This window comes from Pseudochaenichthys georgianus, chromosome 7 (assembly GCF_902827115.2).
Source record: "Pseudochaenichthys georgianus chromosome 7, fPseGeo1.2, whole genome shotgun sequence".
NCBI lineage: Eukaryota > Metazoa > Chordata > Actinopteri > Perciformes > Channichthyidae > Pseudochaenichthys > Pseudochaenichthys georgianus.
This window is the reverse complement of record NC_047509.1, coordinates 3246260-3257557: the sequence shown is the minus strand read 5'-3', so window position 1 is coordinate 3257557 and position 11298 is coordinate 3246260. Positions and strand designations below refer to the sequence as shown.

Below are 11298 nucleotides of genomic sequence, written 5' to 3'. Positions count from 1 at the left end.
CCAAGGGCCACAACCAATAGGGGACTTTATGGCGTGTTGAGACCCCCAACGTCAAGATCAAAAGCTATATTATAGCAACCGGTCTATGTGGGCCCACCGGCCCATTCCCCAGAGACAAACATCAAGCAAACAGGTTTAATCCTCTTCTTAGTTCGCTGTGCCGTTGTCAGGCTGTTGTGGTCTGAGGCCAGGGCAGGCTGTTGTTGATAGCCTATACATGTGGCGCTTCTGAGTGGTTGTGTATGTCCGTGCGTGTGTGAGCACATCAGCGTGCGCTTATGTTTGGGACGATGGGGGGGGGGGGGGGGCCCAAAACAATATTTGCACTGGGGCCAATCACAACCTTGTTACGCCACTGCCTTTTACAGCAGTGAAGTTTAAGATAATTAAATACCAGTGGGCCTACCTATTACCTAACTGCACCAACAACGACAGGACGAGTTATGGGGGTCTTCTTTGTATACCAATCTTCTAATTTAGCAGAATGTTCTGTGAAAAATGTACAATCGCACAAATGCACAATCTGGTTAATGGGAAAGTGACACATTACATCTTTATAGCTCTTTCCGACTTCCAACTTAGGCCCCGTCCACACGGAGACGAAAATGAACCGAATTCGATATCAAAAAAGTATTCCGTCCACACGGAATCGGCTCAAGAAACGTGTCCGTCCACACGAGACCGCTCGACCTGCTGGAGTCGCATAAGTGGCGCTGTACTTCCGCCACAAAATACACCAAAAGCAGCAAATAAGACCGATGACGATTATTATTAGTATATGATATTATATTATTATTGTTGCTGGTTTGGTCTGTACCTGTGTACTCTCATGTTCCGATTAACCCAGCCTCCCCCAAATTTATTTTGTGTGTGTCTATATCTACGCCGGGATCCTGAGTCAAGGCTGATCCTGTTGCTGCTGTCATGTGTCCTAGATCCTCTGTCCTGAGTCCTGGACTTCGAGTCGTGGCTGAACCTGTCTCTGCGGTCCTGCCTGACTCTCATCATACTACTTCCCTGATGGCTCCCACAGGACTGTTGACATCCTCGTGGATTCATCTTCCTATTATACACACATGCATTTCCAAACATTTGGACTACCTATGTTGCAAATGTAGTATCTTTTCAGTTTACAAACGGCATCTATTGCACGTCTGTCCGTCCTGGGAGAGGGATCCCTCCTCTGTTGCTCTCCCTGAGGTTTCTCCCATGTTCCCCTTTAAACTGTGGGTTTTCTCTGGAAGTTTCTCCTTGTACGATGTGAGGGTCTAAGGACAGAGGGTCTAAGGACAGAGGGTGTCGTTTTCTCATACTGATATTCTGCACAAACTGTGCCGTTGTATTTGTTGTAATGTGTCCTTATTGCAAAGTATTTTTACTGTATGTGCAGCACTTTGACCAAAAATCGTTTTAAAAATGTGTTATATAAATAAAACTTGATTTGATTTGATTCCCACAAATCCATATGCAGGGCAGGCATACAAGGTGCCAAACTGCTAATCATCTAATTGAATGCCAATTCACAAACACTCACATACTGATTGCTCTGCCTTGGGAGGAGATTTGGGGTTCAGAGTTCATCTTCAGATTATCAGACTCCCGACTCAACTCTTTAAGCCTCAACAAACCAAACAGTTGGACATATAAAAAAAACACAAACTGCGATTGTTTTTCCAGCGCCACATCTGTGATAAGCCAATGTCGTCAGTTATATATCTGATGTATTTGTCAGTATATAGAAATGATCTCAACAACTTAACATGCGGACGAGAAGAGATGTTTGTTCCACAAAATGCAGACGAACCATGAGATTAAAAGCCTGTGAATTCAATCAAATGTCCTTTTAACAGCTCCGTTATGAAAGAGAGTGCACAGAGGAGGAGGTGACGGAGGGATGAGTGTGATGTGGGTGTGTGATTATGTGGATGGGGGCTGAAGTGATAACGCCACCTGTCAGTTTGAAGTGTTGTTGATGTCTTTGTGTGGTTGTTGTATAACGAACATGCAGTCCGTTGACTCCTGACCCCGGAAACACGACCTGTTCCTGCAGCTGGGAGGATTTACACAGCAGTCCAATACATTCAGGATTAAGGATTATCCATCTGTCAGAGACGCTGCTGCGATGTTCCTAAACAACAAGGCGACCCCATCGACCCCGACCAGAGAGGAATCAGAGACTGAAGCCATTTAAACAAACATCAAAATGTAGGAAATGTGACCCAATAAAGACTCTGTTACTTTCCTAACAGCAGGTTGGACAAAGATGAAAAAATATCGTCAAAAAGTTGAATACAGAAAGAAAAGTTGATAGAACTGACAGTGCATTTACAATATTCTCGCCCTGTTTACGAAGAAAATTACTCACAGGTTTCACTTGAAGAGGCCCTATTATGCTTTTGGAGTTTTCCCTTTCCTGTAGTGTAATACATTTGTTTCTGTGCATGTAAATGGTCTGCAAAGGCTCAAATTCCTGTGTTCCCTCCAGAAGGAGTTTCTCTCCCACACACTCGTAGTGACATAGGACTAGCGCTTCTATTGGCTAGCTCTCCAACACATTGTACGTGATAGGTTAAGGGGCGGGACATCTATGAGCGGTTGACCAATCACAACAGAGCCGACCAACGAAACAATCAGAGCAGACTGGACTCTGGTTTCAGACAGAGGGTGAAAAGAGGTGCTGCAGCACAGGCAGTATGAGAAACATAAAGAGCTTTTTGAACATTGAAGTATGGAGACATGTCCCAGTAGAGACACACATTTGAACCTTACAATTCACATTATATGTCCTCTTTAATAAAATGTGGTGGTAAACATGTTTAATGCGCTGATTTAGCATAACAGAGATCTGCTTTTTCTCACTCTTGACTGAAATGAAACATATTATTGCAACATATTTGTCAGCTATATCTTCCAGCCTGTGCATGGTATACACAGCTCTAAGTAAAATAAAGTACACGTTTCTGAGTAATAAAGTCCACGAGAAAGAATAACTTGTGTGTATGTAAGAAAGTAAAGTAAGTTTCTAAAAGTATGAGTCATTTATCAGATATAATCCTGCGTCTGAATGTATCCACACACACTGACCTACAGCTGAAGAGACCTCATTAGAGAGGACCTGGTTCTTCAATTCTTTACACAAAACACTCGGAGACCTTCTGACTCTTAAACAGGAGGTTTAACAAGAAGCGGTAGAGCTCGCCTTCACACTCGGAGGAAAGAAAGTGGACATCTGGAGGATGAAGTGTGTGTGTGTGTGTGTGTGTGTGTGTGTGTGTGTGTGTGTGTGACCTCCTTCAGCAGTTGAGTCTGGATGTAATGAGGCTCCATCAAACTGTCCAATATCTCAATATCTGACCTTTTTATCAGAGGATCAATGTGTGTGAGTGAGTGTGCGCGTGTGTGTGTGTGTGTGTGTGTGTGTGTGTGTGTGTGTGTGTGTGTGTGTGTGTGTGTGTGTGTGTGTGTGTGTGTGTGTGTGTGTGTGTGTGTGTGTGTGTGTGTGTGTGTGTGTGTGTGTAATGAGGCTTTGGCAAACTGTGTGACTCAGTATGAACATTAAACTGGCGCTAATGGACCGGTTTAGACACGCATGAAGGAATAACATGCCTTCCTCGGACTCTTTCACACTTTCCATCTCTCCTTCAGCAGCGCAGTCTTTAACATCTTCCCTGAGCTGACCTCAGAAGGAGTTTCACTGCCGTTTTAGCAGAAAAACATCTCGCTTTTAACAGGTTTAGAGCAGCCGTAAAAGACATAAAGTCTGTGCAGGAATCAACACTAATTCAACAGGTCAAAGTAGAGCGAAAACGCTGTAGAAACTCAACGTCAGAACAAATAATCCACTTTGGAAACACCTTCAATAGACACGATTAAATAAAAGGCCATAGTAAGTGTCCATTAAACCAAGATAGGGTAGACTTTCCTTTCCTATAACTTCTCCGAATTGGCCTGACCACTACAAACACTCATTCCTGGTCATGTTCATTAAGCTTCTCAAGCAACACATCCTCACTCCCAGGTCAGCCTGGTTGACGTTATGTCAAGCGTACATTTTCAACTTTCCGGGATGTCCATAGGCTTCTATAGCTCCCTAAACGTATGTTGTAGCCGACTTGAGATCGCGAGCAAATGCTACCCGCAGATCCATTCTCACAGCGTTTATCAACCTTTTTCATACTCAATATCAAGCCACACTTATTGTTTTTACTTCTTTATTTTAATTGAATAATGTAGGACTTTTGTTGCCGTCAGTTATGGGGAGAGCAGGGGCTCAGAATACTGAAATCTGTATTGTTTAATCGTTTTTTCCTTCTAATTTTGTATTCTTTTCTAAACCACACACTGTTATTTACTCAACAATAACACAGAATTATCCTTGTGTTTATTTGATTGATTAATAAACACAAGTTGGAGTCCGTCAGGACCGAGAGTCGGAGCAGCTCATAGTAGTTGCTTTAGAGAATTTTACACCGGAAGTAAGTATTCTCTCCGCTTCGCTTGACAAACCCTGTGATAGTCCTCAAGCTCTGTGATTGGATGTTTGAGTGTGTTGCCAGGCAACGCAATAATTTACAAACTCTTCAACTACAACCCTAATTATATTTAAAAACATTTTAGAAGGCCTCACGAAATACTTTAATGTAAATTAAAATGTAAATGTGAAGGGATGTGTGTAATGTGGTGATTGACATTATTCACCCACGGATCTATGGGTTGGGGTATTGTTCCGCACGGACATTTTAGTTAACCGGACTTCCTGTTGATGTGAAATACGAAAACATTTTTAAAAAATAAAATAATACTTTATTCCGAGTTTGCTTGCTTTTCTCTTAGGAGGTCATCACATAAAGGCATTGTAATACACGAATCGGCTGCATTAAATATTACATATCTGCCGTAGTTCGCTATTTATAGCCCTGATGAGAAGACTTCGGAAGTTTTTCCTTGTACGATGTGAGGGTCTAAGGACAGAGGGTGTCGTATTGTCATACTGATATTCTGTACACACTGTGAAGACCACTGAGACAAATGTAACATTTGTGATATTGGGCTATATAAATAAACATTGATTGATTGATTGACTTCTAGACAAACAGGAAGAACTGCCGCCGAAACTGAATATGTGCCGTGGATCATAAATATATCAGCAATTAAACAAAATCTTCAATTTCTCTTCACACAATACGTCTCCTTACAGTATCAATACTAATTCGGCTGACTTTTATATTTGATCCAATCGGTATATTGGTATATTTACACCATAACGGTGCACAGCTGATAGAAAGGGACACCTGGTGGTTAAAGCACGTTATTGAAATGTATTATTTTTATCATTAGATATTAATAGGAGACACAGACAGACAAACTAATAAGGCTTTATTTAAACATTAAATAATACTTTAGGTTAAGGTCTTATTTTGAATATGAAAAAAGCATTTGGGGTATAAATATTAAGCCTGACAAAGTACTAATATATTGCTTTCCTGCAATGTTAACTACTGTATGTTTAAGCACTTATTTTAACTGATTATACATATGTATTATACTCTTATACGATGTATGTAGATAGTATAAGAAATGTGCAGAATACGACAGTTTAATGGTGGAGGTACACATATTGATAGATGTCTTGTAATGCACTGTTGAGGAACCTGCGACCCAAGTTTTTCATCTCCGGCCTTGTCAGGTATTGAACATTCAATAAATGAATAACACAGAATTGTTAAATATAAAACACAGAATGTGTGAGATTATACTAAATGATTTACAAATAAACACCACTGCATATTTACAACTGTTACACATGCTGATGTAACGCAAATGTTTCCAACTTGGGATCAATAAAGTATATCTTATCTTAAGATGATCGATGGCTACTGCCATATTTGCAAAATGTGCCTCTGAACCTTGACAAGTGCATGTTTCAGGCTCATCAATGAACAACAGGAGGGGTCACAGACATAAGACCAGCTGTTAAATAAAGCTCTTCTGACCTTAGCTGGCATGTGGGTATATATATTAATACTGCCCATTATAGACACAAGCAATTTTCACCCATTTATTAATTATATGTTTTAAATTTGAGTGTTTCCTGTCCCCTAAACCTCCAGGGATGTACACAGTTTAATACTGGCAACTTCTTATTATGGGAAATACGAAAACGTCTTCGAAAACTACAACTCCCAGTAGAGACGTGCCATAGAGAACATGTTGAAAAGCACACAATAGCCAGCATGTGTAGTTCTGGGGACGGGGTGGACCCGTTCAAATCCAGTTTTGGACAGTCTGCCGTGGTTCCATCCCATTTCAAGTGCTGTTCGACGCTCGGCGTAACCCTCGGAGCACACTCTCCAATCACAGAGCTTGAGGACTATCACAGGGTTTGTCAAGCGAAGCGGAGAGAATACTTACTGCTCCGACCCTCGGTCCTGACGGACTCCAACTTGTGTTTATTAATCAAATAAATAAACACAAGGATAATTATGTGTTATTGTTGAGTAAATAACAGTGTGTGGTTTAGAAAAGAATACAAAATTAGAAGGAAAAAACGATGAAACAATACAGATATCAGTATTCTGAGCCCCTACTCTCCCCATAACTGACGGCAACAAAAGTCCTACATTATTCAATTAAAATAAAGAAGTAAAAACAATAAGTGTGGCTTGATATTGAATAAGAAAAAGGTTGATAAACGCTGTGAGAATGGATCTGCGGGTAGCATTTGCTCGCGATCTCAAGTCGGCTACAACATACGTTTAGGGAGCTATATAGAAGCCTATGGACATCCCTGAAAGTAAAACAATTTACGCTAAGGCCCCCCCCCTTGCATTGGAAAAAGCCGACACAGGGGACTTGACATAACGTCAACATAGGACGACCTGGGAGTGAGGATGTGTTGTCTCAACACTCAAATGTAATGTAACATATATGTATTAGCCACATTTAAGTTATTTACAGGACAACAAATTATATCTTATCACATCGTAAAGTATTGTTCGTTCATAGAGTATCATATCTTATCATGTCTTATCGTATCACATCATGTACTACCGTGTTGTATCATGTACCATATCTTATCGTAGAGTATTGTTCGTATCGTAGAGTATTATATCTTATTGTATCGTGTTATATCGTGTTGTCTCCTATCGTATCATGTCTTATCGAATGGTATCGCATTTTATATTGTTTCATGTCCTATCGTGTCGTATCATCTCCAGTTGTATCGTATCGTGTCTTGTGGCATTATATTATGTCCTATCATGTCGTATTGTATTCTCACTCATTGATTTCTTCCTGGAGATATGACAACTTGATTTTATTTTGATTCTGGGTTTCTCCATTTTACTCACAATGCTATACTGTAGGGACTTTTGTTTTAGAAGGATCTGAAACTCTGACTTCCTGTCTTAACATACAACTCTAACACAAAGCTTTGGTCTGTGTGTGTGTGTGTGTGTGTGTGTGTGTGTGTGTGTGTGTGTGTGTGTGTGTGTGTGTGTGTGTGTGTGTGTGTGTGTGTGTGTGTGTGTGTGTGTGTGTGTGTGTGTGTGTGTGTGTGTGTGTGTGTGTGGGTGGTCATTAGTGGTGGAGAGAGTTGTGGGTTCAGTGACCACACACACACTAACAACATAATGAACAACATATGGCTGAGAGGAAAATGACAGCAGTCAGATGGAGGGAGATAGAGCAGAGGAGATATTCTGACACAATGACAGACTTGTTGTGGCACACAAATTACACGCAAATTATCCATTTTTAAAAATGTATTGAAATCTGACAACATCACCAATTCAAAAATATTTCCCCAGATAATCAGTCTTGTGGTTTTAATGTAATTTCAAACCAGCCCAACAAATGCAGTAAGTATTTTATATCCTCACGCTAAGTATCATCTAGTATCGTCTGCTGCAGGTCTACGCAGGTAACAGGGTGTGTGTGTGTGTGTGTGTGTGTGTGTGTGTGTGTGTGTGTGTGTGTGTGTGTGTGTACGTGTGTACTTGCGTGCATGTGTGTGTTTCAGTGAGGGAGGGTGGTTTAGTCCAGGTTCACAGACACTCCCTGAAACACAAATCAGGGGAGTCACGCAAGTCCCACACACCTTACCCGGGAAGTGTGTGTGTGTGTGTGTGTGTGTGTGTGTGTGTGTGTGTGTGTGTGTGTGTGTGTGTGTGTGTGTGTGTGTGTGTTTGTGTGTGTAAGTGTGTGTAAGTGTGTGTGTGTGTTCATAAAACTAGGTGTCCGTGTGTGAACCAACGCATACTTGTCAAAACCTAGCGCCAATCAGTAGACTCTGACTATGCAAAAGACATTTGAAATGAACCCACGCACACACATTTTACCTGGAGGTTAAAAAAAAGTCAGAATAAGAGAGATAAAGTCAGTATTCTAAGTATTTTACCAGTCAGATGAATACATAAATAAAGCTTCAAAATATATTGGTAATATTCACACACACACACACACACACACACACACACACACACACACACACACACACACACACACACACACACACACACACACACACACACACACACACACACACACACACACACACACACACACACACACACACACACACACACACACACACCTCAGAGTCTGCAGTAATGGCCCATGCAGCCTTATCAATATCTCAGTGGATGGAGGAGAGGATCAAAGGTTGAACAATTAATGCCGAGACAGAAACACAAACACAATGTAACACACCTTTCTGTCTGTCTGACTCAAAGTGCGGTAGATAATCTTTGAGTTGGACTTGATTTGAAGTCAAAAGTTTGTTTGAAACTGTGAAACTTTGCAAGGTGTGTCTGTTGTTTTCTTGCTTCTTTTTACCTGTTAAGCCCTGAGCCTGTTTTTCAGGTCTCAGGCTCGAAAATGACATTCCCAGAACAAATTACTATAACTTTTAAAAGGGGTAAATTAATAATCTTTTTTCTCAAAGCAATGATAAACCTGTGAGTTGGTTGTAGAAAAGTCAGAATCAAAATAGATTTTTTTAATTTTAAAGTAAATATAGATTGAACATAGAAAAAACATGTAAATGATACTGTCCGTCCAAAAAAAAAACATTACTTATAGTGAAAACCCTTGAATGATGGGATCGGAGACTAAAAGCTTTAGGAATCCAAACTATAACATATAATAAGTACCCTGTATCAAGATTGATGCAAAACCAGTGACATTTGACCTTTTTAGAGAGATTCAGAAGAAAAAACCCCACTTCTGGGGTCATTTGGGTGGATTTGCCGGTTCTCTGGAACCCATCGGTCGATTTTGTTGATTGACATCTCTTTTTAACTGTTAGAGCCAATAGAATTGAGGGGAAGTTCCCAAAATCCATCTAAACATTACCCATTGGTGAATAGAGTGATGAGCCAGAATGCCGAAAACCGGAAGCTGTCATACTCTCGTAGCTCTCATAATAGCTATATATGAAGACTCGGTTTTTTTCGACATAAATATGACGATAGATAATTTCAAAGTGACACAGACATATTGGATGAACCTATGGATTAACCTTCAGCAGCGTTTTTATCATTTTAATGCCACTGAACACAACTTTTGATCAGAACAACAGCTAAGGTAAGAATATCTCAGTGTTTCCTCCGTGAAGCTACGTGTTGTGATGTCTGTGTTTGCTTCCACTGTCGCGAGTTCTGATCGCTCAGTGATGATACTTATACCCCTATAATCTGTGGAATCTCAGCTTGCTAATCGATATCTTGTTTGTGCAGATCCGATATGTAATAAGGGTATTTATACCTAGAGTTCTGTGCTAAGTGTGTTAGAATTATTTCTTGTGAGACTTGTGTTTTGTTTCGGTAAATATGGTTCGTATCGTCAGTTAGCTGAGTTTCTTCCCGTTAACTGGCTATGACACGTTAATAGGTTTTTAAATGTTAAGAAGCCCTGAGACACAGTTCAGTGAAAAAACCCAGGTTAAGGCCCGGACACACCGATAGATGTCTGGCCGTCAATCAGCGTCCTGTCGCTTTACTCAGATTGGTGGGTCCAGCACCTTCGTGTCTTTTTGTCCGTGCCGACACCTTCCGAGGCTGTCGGCAAAATAAATCACTCTGATTGGCTGTTCAGCTCAGCGAATCAGTGCATGAGAAGCTAAACGGAAGTGAAGAAGGCACACACAGACGGCTATTATCTTTCATTTTCCAGTACCGCACTAAACATGTTTTCGATTATAAGTCGTTATGTGAAACAGCCTGTGATGGACGAGAGTGAAAATGGAACGCACGCTATTTGTTGTTTGTATATATCACGCAGTCTGTCTTCCGGTTGTTGCCTCTTTTGAACGATGAATACACACTACCGCCGCCTGCTGGTAAGGAGAGTTATTGCCACTCACGCATGCGCAGTGCGTACGTGCTACTTGGCCGTCGGCTGAAGTCTTTGCGGTGTGTTCCAGTGCGACTTTTTGGCCAAGACGCAGGAGACGTGAGGCGACACAACATTCGGGTCTGTCGGGACGTGTTCTTTGGTGTCAGTTTGGTGTGTCAGGGCCTTAAGACCCCATTTATAAGTGCCTCATCATTTACACTTAACCACAAATCTCTGGTTGCCACATTGCTGATCTCATTGAAAGCTGTCTTGCTTTTCTGATACTTAATGCAAATGGGGGTATTGATTGATTCACTACTACAGACACTTTCAGAGCCTGGATAGCTCAGTCGGTAGAGCATCAGACTTTTAATCTGAGGGTCCAGGGTTCAAGTCCCTGTTCAGGCGGTAAATCTATTGTGTGATGTGACTCAAGTCCTCTCTGAAGCTAACATTTGACTGCCATGCAAAGTCAGCTTGTTGCATTTGTGCTAGTCTGTTTCCTACAAGACTATCTAGATACATCCAAGTCACTGGCACAGGTCTTTAAAGGTCCTTACTTAGTCTTTGCGGTGTGTTCCAGTGCGACGAAGGAGACGTGAGGCGACACAACAATCGGGTCCGTCGGGACGTGTTCTTTGGTGTCAGTTTGGTGTGTCAGGGCCTTTAGATGTTAAGCAGCTAAATGTTGAGACTTGGTGATACAACACACATGTTGTTCAATGTTGAGCTATCTCAGAGAAAAGCTAACTAATATTTGCACAAACTGCCCATAATGTGCTGTGTGAAAACTGAAAGATCAGAAATGTAGGAAATAATAAATGATAATGAATCCATGAGGATAACAGTCATTAGCTAAACTCCACTCTAACGACCAACATGGAGAACATCCTGATTTTAAATTAATGCACGAGGTATAATAATCTAATAATATTGAGCATAACAGATGACCTTTTTATTCTC

At 41.0% G+C, this 11298-nt stretch overlaps 1 non-coding gene across 1 annotated transcript; it reads left to right on the top strand.

The window, feature by feature from the left end:
* The first annotated feature begins 10670 nt into the window (after positions 1-10670).
* On the top strand, positions 10671-10743 carry trnak-uuu (transfer RNA lysine (anticodon UUU)). Its single transcript has one exon. It is a non-coding gene; the product is annotated as a tRNA-Lys (tRNA).
* Positions 10744-11298: the final 555 nt, after the last annotated feature.